Raw genomic sequence first — 7949 nt, forward strand, 5'->3', positions numbered from 1 at the left:
AATGCATCAGCAAAAAAGAGGATATCCTGTCTCCCTAGTGCAACCTTGACTTGGTATTTCTTTGTGCCTTCATGTACTTCATGCCTAGTTCTTCTCTTCCTTCAAACTTCACCAAAATTTCCAGGTTATGGCCCCTTTCTGCCTTTCCACTCTGTCTGTCTAAATGAATCTATCTCCAAAGTTATCCAGCAACAACTAGTAAGTTAAATAAATAAAATTAACAAGATACCAACAAAGGCTTGCTTTAAAAGAAAAACAAAAATCAACATATGTTTCTTTTAGCAATATAACAGGCAAACATGTTCTTTAAAAATGAAAAATAAAAGTTATTCAATCTTGAGTTACCTAGATGAGCCAGTTTATATTTGAGATAAAGATCTTGCAATGAGGTCTTGTTTAGTTTTATGGTTTAGTTTCATAGGCTGCCAAACATATCTGGACGCATTTCAAATCACAAAATCCATGTATTATTTTCTCACTTGCAACCATCTCACAGAACGGGTAGACAATTCAGAGATAGACCTTACTGAATGCTTAATATTAATTTGGGATTTGCAGATGTAAGTCTTCTCTGCAAAAGCACCTTGCTCTTTTTCCAATTAGGGGGAAAGACATTATGCACTCAGTATTTGATGCTCTAATGGCATCTAAAGTTAGCATTGCATTCAGCATCCACTATCATTTCAGAATTCTTTTATACAGTTTCACTGCTCCAACCTTGATTTCAGTAATGTACATATTTCCATCATGAATGCTTAATATTATTCTAATACAGGAAGCTACTCAATGCCAGCAACCACAGATTGTCGAGAGAAGAATTCAAAAAAGGCACCCATACTGTGCTGAGCAGTGCATCGCCCATCCATCTTGACATTATCCTCAAACTAAAACGATAATGAGGGCAGACAGGCCACATTACACTAACATTTATGCAGCACCCTGAACAGAGGTGATTCTGCAAATTGTATAAAATGTTACATTTCAGTTCTACTTACGCTGCTCTGTGCTTCAAGTTGCCTCATGTCCCAATCAAATAATTTTCAATTGCATAACCCTTCTAAGTATCCCTCTTAACATAACTAACCATTTTTTAAAGCAAAGCAGCAACAGCTTTCTTTAAAGAGAAAAAAAAATCATTTCTGCATGTTCTCGCTCGCTATTCATCGGATTTTATTAAAGCTGAGATGCTGCCTGTCAAATATACCGTGATCAAAAGAATGCCTTTTTCTATATGTCAGCCTACATTACTGAATGGCAAAGGCAAAAAGGACAGCTCCCTGTTCCAAGTCATGCAGGATCTGGGTAGACAGCTACTTAGGGAAGACACTGTCTACGCTTCATGAGAACTACGTTTAAAAGTGAACTTTCATCTTCTATAATTGATCTGCTCACATTTAAAACACAAAACCTGCAATTGTTTGGGTTGTCCTTGGGGTTCCAACTAAGAGTCAAAGGTAAAATCTCTTGAATATTGTTCAAAAAGTGAAGGTCATAGGATAAAAATTCCATGTTAAGACAATACCTTTATCACTGACATTCATCCATATGTACATAACATACTTATAATAACTGACTGCAGTACTTTCAAATTTTCATATTACTGGTTTTCCAACAGTTTTTTCTGTTTCTGTAAGTTTCTCTTTATTTGCATGCCTACTATTTAAATACAAAAGACTTTAGTTATTAAACAGTATACAGTATAAATATTTTTAATAAGTAGATCGCTGCTGTTTGGTTTTATTAATGTGTCCTACTGAGCTGTCTAGCAGCTAGGTGGGCACTTGCATATATTTTTGCATGCTCTCATCCTCATTTCTGCTCCACAAAGCAGCCCATCCATTGATTAATCTACATGCTCTCTTGAAATATTTCACAGCAGAATGCAAACATGGCTTGAGAAAATAAAAACAGTAAATATAATTCCTGAGGAACCTGTAGCTGGTCAGGGGTACTGCAACAATGAAACAATCTTTCTACACTTTGCTTTAATGCTGGCACTCTAAAATCAGGGCCGGGGAAGCTGGTGTCCTCCAGATGTCATTGGTCTGGGATGACAGGGGTTGAGGGCACCAGATTTCGCATGCCTGCTCTAAAGGAAAAGCAGGATAGCCAAGGAACAATTGAATTAGCTTGTTGAAATTAAACTAAGGACACATGCAAGAAGAGGCCTGCATGCGCCTACCACTTGATCAGATAATGTCACAACTGAAACATCTATCAGGTTACACAAGAATTAAATGCCAACAGAAAAAGTGACTTTAAATCTAATCCCAGTGGAAGTTGCAGAAATTTTTGCAATCCCCAAAGTACTTGAAAGGCCTATTTGAAAACACAACCACCTATTATTATCTTGAAGTAATACAAATGACGACCCAGGAACAGAGTTCGATTTTGAACGATCCCCATAGTGATTAGGCACTTAATTATTAAACACACAGAAGACTGCGGAAATTAAATGTAACAGCAACGGTATACCTGAGAATTTAAACTCCAACCTTCTAATTGTGCATATTTAGAAGAAAGTTCCACTAATTTCATAGGTCTTCTTTCCATGTAGGTATGTTTTAAGATGAGGATGCTAGATCTCTCTTAACCAACACTAAAGATGTTTACAAAAGAATCTCCCTGGAGTGCCCTGAGTCATCTTTCCGCCCAGAACCATATGTTCCCTTCCCTGGCATTTCTCATTTTGCTAGGCTAACCTTCACTTCAGACATCAGTTATCTTGCTCCTGCAGGCTATAGTGTTAGAAAGAATGCAACTGAGCCCCCTTTTAACTTCATTATGAATAATACTAGAAAGACTGGCAGAGGTTGTTCAACTTTTCAGGAGCCACAGTAAAGGCAGAATCACATTTGCAAACAAACAATGACAGGAGAAAACAAAGAATGGACATGCAGAGTGAAAGTGGAGAGGAAGTTTAGGTAAACCAAGAAGCTGCTTCTATGTAAGAATTTACAGGAACTGTATGCATTGCAACGAGAGGACAGACAATGAAACCCTGAAATTACTATTTCTTACACAATGTAATTTTTTACATGGAAGAGCCTCCATATTTGTAAGGAATTATGTTTGCTTTACTATTTATTTATTTTTTTACTGTCTTACCCACCTCGCTTCTCCTTGGAGAAACAGACAGAATAGGCATTCAAAAAAATAAAATACAGTAAGCAACTCATTTCTACCAGGAAGTAGTTAGTTAGTCCCCCCCAAGATGTTGCAACCTAGTTGTTAATCAGAGTACATATTATTCAGGTGCAGCACCCAGGGTGAGAAGAGCAGGTGTGTGATTAGCAATCTGAGGGTCAGATTAGAGGCCTGGGATGTTTGTTGTTTAGTTGTGTCAGCCATGAAACTCTCTGGGTGACCTTGGGCCAAACACCTTCTCCTCAGCCTCACCTATTCACAGAGTTCTTGGCGAGCATAAAAAAAAGTGGATGAGAGAGACCTTGCACGCAACCTATAGGCTGAGGATAGTTCAGTGGAGTGGAGCATGAGACCCAATATCAGGGTTGTAAAATGGGGGGGGGGGATCCTAAATTGCAAGGGATTGATGACCCTCACACAGTCCCTTCCAACTCTAGGGTTCTATGAACTCTCTGGAGGAAAAACCGCACCAGAAAAAAATGAATAAACGTTGGTGTTGTGGAGGGGGAAATACCCACTGAGAAGAAAAATGTAGGAAAGGCAATGTGACCCTGTGGAAACGCCCTCAATGAGATGAGCAACTAGATAACCTTTAGAAGATGCGCAATGATGTGATGTGCAATGATTTATTAATATACTGTGTGTGTGTGTGTGTGTGTGTGTGTGTGTGTGTGTGTGTGTATATATATATATATATATATATATATATATATATATATATATATATAAAATTTGTGTGTGTGTTGGAAGCTGCCCAGTGTGGCTGGGGCGACCCAGTCGGAGGGGAGAGGTACGAACAATAAAACTGCTGCTGCTGTTGTTATTTAAGCAACATGGGGTGAGAGGGGTCGGAAATAGAAAAATAACCCAAGCTAGTCGCGTCAGAAGAAATTTTTGGCGGGGAAATGAAGCGACAGGGAAGATGAGGCGAGTGGGAGGAACTGTTTTGCCTGTGCAAAGCGGGGGGGGCGGCAATTTGGGGCGGGGGGGGCGTCGTCGAAAGAGGGGCAGCCGAGGAGGGAAGCTCGGAAAATGGCCACGGAAGGGGAGGAGGACGACGACGATAGCGAGGAGAGGCCGGCGGAGGGTGGGCACTGCGGGTCTGCCATTGGGACGGGGTGGTCTGCACTGCAGGGAGGGTTTTCCCCCCGCCCTCTCCCTCCCTCCCTCCGTCCACTCACAGCTTCAAGTTCTCGTAGGCTCCTGCCGCCGCCGCCATGGCCGCCCCCTCAGCCGCTCGCCTCTCAAGCGCCGCCCGGCTCCTCCGCGTCCAGGACTCTCGCCTCACCTCTCACCTGACGCGCCTGGGCCTTTCGGGACGGAGCGCCGCTCGGGACAAAGCTACTCGGAAAGCATTTCGGCGTCGGGCGAAGGCGGCGGCTGATTGGAGGAGGCCGCCGCTCAAGGCCACGCCGGCCTTACGCTCGCGGAGAGGGAGGGGGGAAGAGGGCGGGCGGGAGCTCGGAATTGTGACGCTACTGAGGCGCGAGCTGCGGGCGACGCCGAACGCAGCCCGAGCCCGGATTGGCCGCGAGATTCGCTTGGGCTCCGCCTCCGTATTAAAAAAAAAAAAAGCGCTTCTCGCTGGCTGCTGGCCGAAGCGAAGGCGCCTGGGAGGGTTTTGATTGGCTGGCTACCCCCCCCCCGCCCATCCAATTGAGAGAGGAGTAAGATTCTGCGGCGGATGAATTTAGAATATGGGCAGAGAACTGCTATCTACCAGCGGGGCCAGTGGCGCAATGGATAACGCGTCTGACTACGGATCAGAAGATTCTAGGTTCGACTCCTGGCTGGCTCGGCCGCATTTTTTCCTCCTACTCCGCTAGAGTTTTGAGCAGTGGAATCGCAAAATTCTCAACACTTTCTGATTCAGTTGGCTGCAGATCCACTGTCGCAACTGCAGTCCCAAAACTCCTGGTGCATTTGATTTTATCTGATTTGATATTTCTATGCTGCTTTTCATTCAAATGAATCCCAAAGCGGCTTACAAACAATAAATAACAGTGTCATTATAGCACTTGTATAACATAATAGAAGATCAGAAATACAGCATAGACTAATTAACAAAGAATCAGTCAAACAATTGCAACCTATAAACACTCTTAACAAAGCAACAACAAAAATTAAGCTGAAACATCACATTTAAAGCAAAAGTCATAGGATTAGCAAAGCAATACTGCATTTGTAATCCATAAAACAATATAAACAATGGTAAAATAGCAGCTAAAAGATGAACTAAGCCCTGTTAAGTTCATATGCACACTCTCCACACTCCCATGACTTTTTATTGTACTGTGGTACCTCGGGTTACATACGCTTCAGGTTACAGACTCTGCTAACCCAGAAATAGTGCTTCAGGTTAAGAACTTTGCTTCAAGATGAGAACATAAATTGCACAGCAGTGGCGCAACGCAGTAGGAGGCCCCATTAGCTAAAGTGGTGCTTCAGGTTAAGAACAGTTTCAGGTTAAGTACGGACCTCCGGAACGAATTAAGTACTTACCCCGAGGTACCACTGTATGGGGTAGTTCTTCCACTGTTGGAGGCTTGGCATTGGGGGGGGGACGACGACAATAAAAGTTCCATCAGTTTTCAGCTTCCTAAAGTGCCTCATGTTGGCTGCACACCTGACGTTTCCTGCTGTGCCACCCTTATAACAGCCGGGCAGGAGAAGGAGCCTGGGCGTGCACTTAGACACTGAAGAAGTCAGCAAAGACCCAGATCTTTAAGTAGCACTCTGTGGATTGGTGCAGAACTGTGGGGTAAAATGAGTTTTCTTTGTGTCTTGTTTCGTCTATAACTCTTGGATTTTGAGACAAAATCTGCAAAACTTTTTAGGGCTTAACAGTAGTAAGTGAATGTGGCTTTGCAGGAGATGTATGTTCTTAGCAGGAACCTCAAGACCTCAGACCTGCACTCCAAAGATGGCATCCAGGAGAAGATTGTGGAAGCTGGCAGTGTCGTCTGTGTTATTTTCAGGAGTGCACATGAATCTCTATGCTTGCCCTAAAGGAGTCCTGTCTTTATGGAAGTCCCATGCAGAGCACACCCAAAGGCCTGAAGGTTTTCTGGACACTCCCCACAAAAATCTCTCACAGCACCCATAGCTTTGTGGGTGCCCTTGATCAAATGCTTGCAGAACGCCTGGAGTTCACTGTTAATAAGCAGTAGCTCATAAGAGGTCCTAAGATACACAGTTCAGAAATAGATTGAGAAACACAGATAGAGTTTTATGCAGAGTATACTGCAGAGAAGATCCAAGTGGAAACCACTTGAAGCTGAGCTGGTTTAACTAGGGCAGACAGGAGGCTGGAAGCAGGTCACTGGCTCAGAGGCCATGGTACTACCTCCATACAGATGGAAAACCAACCCTCAGAAAGCTCAAGGGCTTTTTAGCCAAGGCCTGTTTGCACAACAACCATTGCAGTTTTCTTTGCACAATGTTTGCTAGTGGTTGCTGCAATGGGGTGTTTTTGCAAAAGGGTGTTCCCCTTAGCAGAAGTGCACTGTGTGCTAAGCGAAAATGCCATTAGGGCTTGTTTTGAGCAATCTTATTGTATTTGACAGCAATTTATAGACACTGAACCACCCCTCCCCCTCCCACATTGTTGCACCTTTGTACACACAGTACAGGGACCATGAAAATGGTGAGCAGCAGCAACAGTGACAACCACGGAGGAGACCATGTTGTCCCAGGAGAGACTGCAGGATCCTGAAAAGGGACCTTTGGGCATAGGTGGCCAAGGAGCCTCAAAACAGCATCAAGTTGTACTCACCCTACACAGGTCCCCCTTGATGAATGTTAGGACCAACAGTGTGCAGATGCTCCAGGTGACATGAGCGTCTTGTATTTCTGCTTAGGTGTATTGGCGTGCATGTTTATTAGTGTAAACCTACCAGTGAAATCCCCACGCCGGGAATCGTCAGAAGACGTGCAGTGTGTGTACTTTGCATGCCACTGACTACCGCCACAAAGTTACAGTGGACAAAATAATCTCATGAAAGCCATTCCTGTTATAGGTAACTTTCTTTCCACGTAATAGTTCTGTTGACATCTATTTTATGGGTTAGCTCCCACAGCTGAACAGTTTGTGGCCCTCACTGTGGACCTATTATGTCAGCTTTCACTCCTTAGAAGGAGAGTAGTAAGCAAATTTAACTCGTTGAACTGAAGTAGTAGTACTACTACTACAGTGGTACCTCGGGTTGAATACTTAATTTGTTCCGGAGGTCCATACTTACCTTGAAACTGTTCTTAACCTGAAGCACCACTTTAGCTAATGGGGCCTCCTGCAGCTGCCGCTGCACGATTTCTGTTCTCATCCTGAAGCAAAGTTCTTAACCTGAAGCACTATTTCTGGGTTAGTGGAGTCTGTAACCTGAAGCGTATGTAACCTGAAGCGTATGTAACCCGAGGTACCACTGTATTAACAATAATAATGATATGTTATCTACAATGTTCATTAGAAATAATACTTTTTTAAGGCTTGGTTTTATGTTGGCTGTTTGGAAATGCAGTTTGTTTTTAGTTAGTATTTTAATTGTGCGTGTGAGCTTGATTTGGACAAGTGGTTCATATGCTTTAACTCATTTTGCTGTTCATTTATTAGCTGCCTTGTGTTTCTTTGGAAAATTAGGTGGCACAGTTTTTTAAAATCAATAAGTCGAATCTAAAGATTGCTCAAGGTTCAGTACCAAGTTTATTCAAGTGACTGTTTACTCCTTTATTTAATAACGCATCTGTCATGCGGGGGGACATACAGTACCGGTGAGGTTCAAAACTTGCCCTAGTCGTGATGGCAG

At 43.2% G+C, this 7949-nt stretch overlaps 1 protein-coding gene across 1 annotated transcript in view; it reads right to left on the bottom strand.

The window, feature by feature from the left end:
• The window catches only part of SACM1L (SAC1 like phosphatidylinositide phosphatase), a 31440-nt gene extending 26870 nt beyond the window's left edge, over positions 1-4570 (bottom strand). The window contains 1 exon segment of the mRNA XM_081883103.1: positions 4329-4570. The gene's annotated coding sequence lies outside the window, so the exon portion shown is untranslated.
• Between the last annotated feature and the right edge of the window lie 3379 nt (positions 4571-7949).

The sequence above is a fragment of the Podarcis melisellensis genome (assembly GCF_964234715.1).
Source record: "Podarcis melisellensis genome assembly, chromosome: 12".
Classification (NCBI taxonomy): Eukaryota; Metazoa; Chordata; class Lepidosauria; order Squamata; family Lacertidae; genus Podarcis; species Podarcis melisellensis.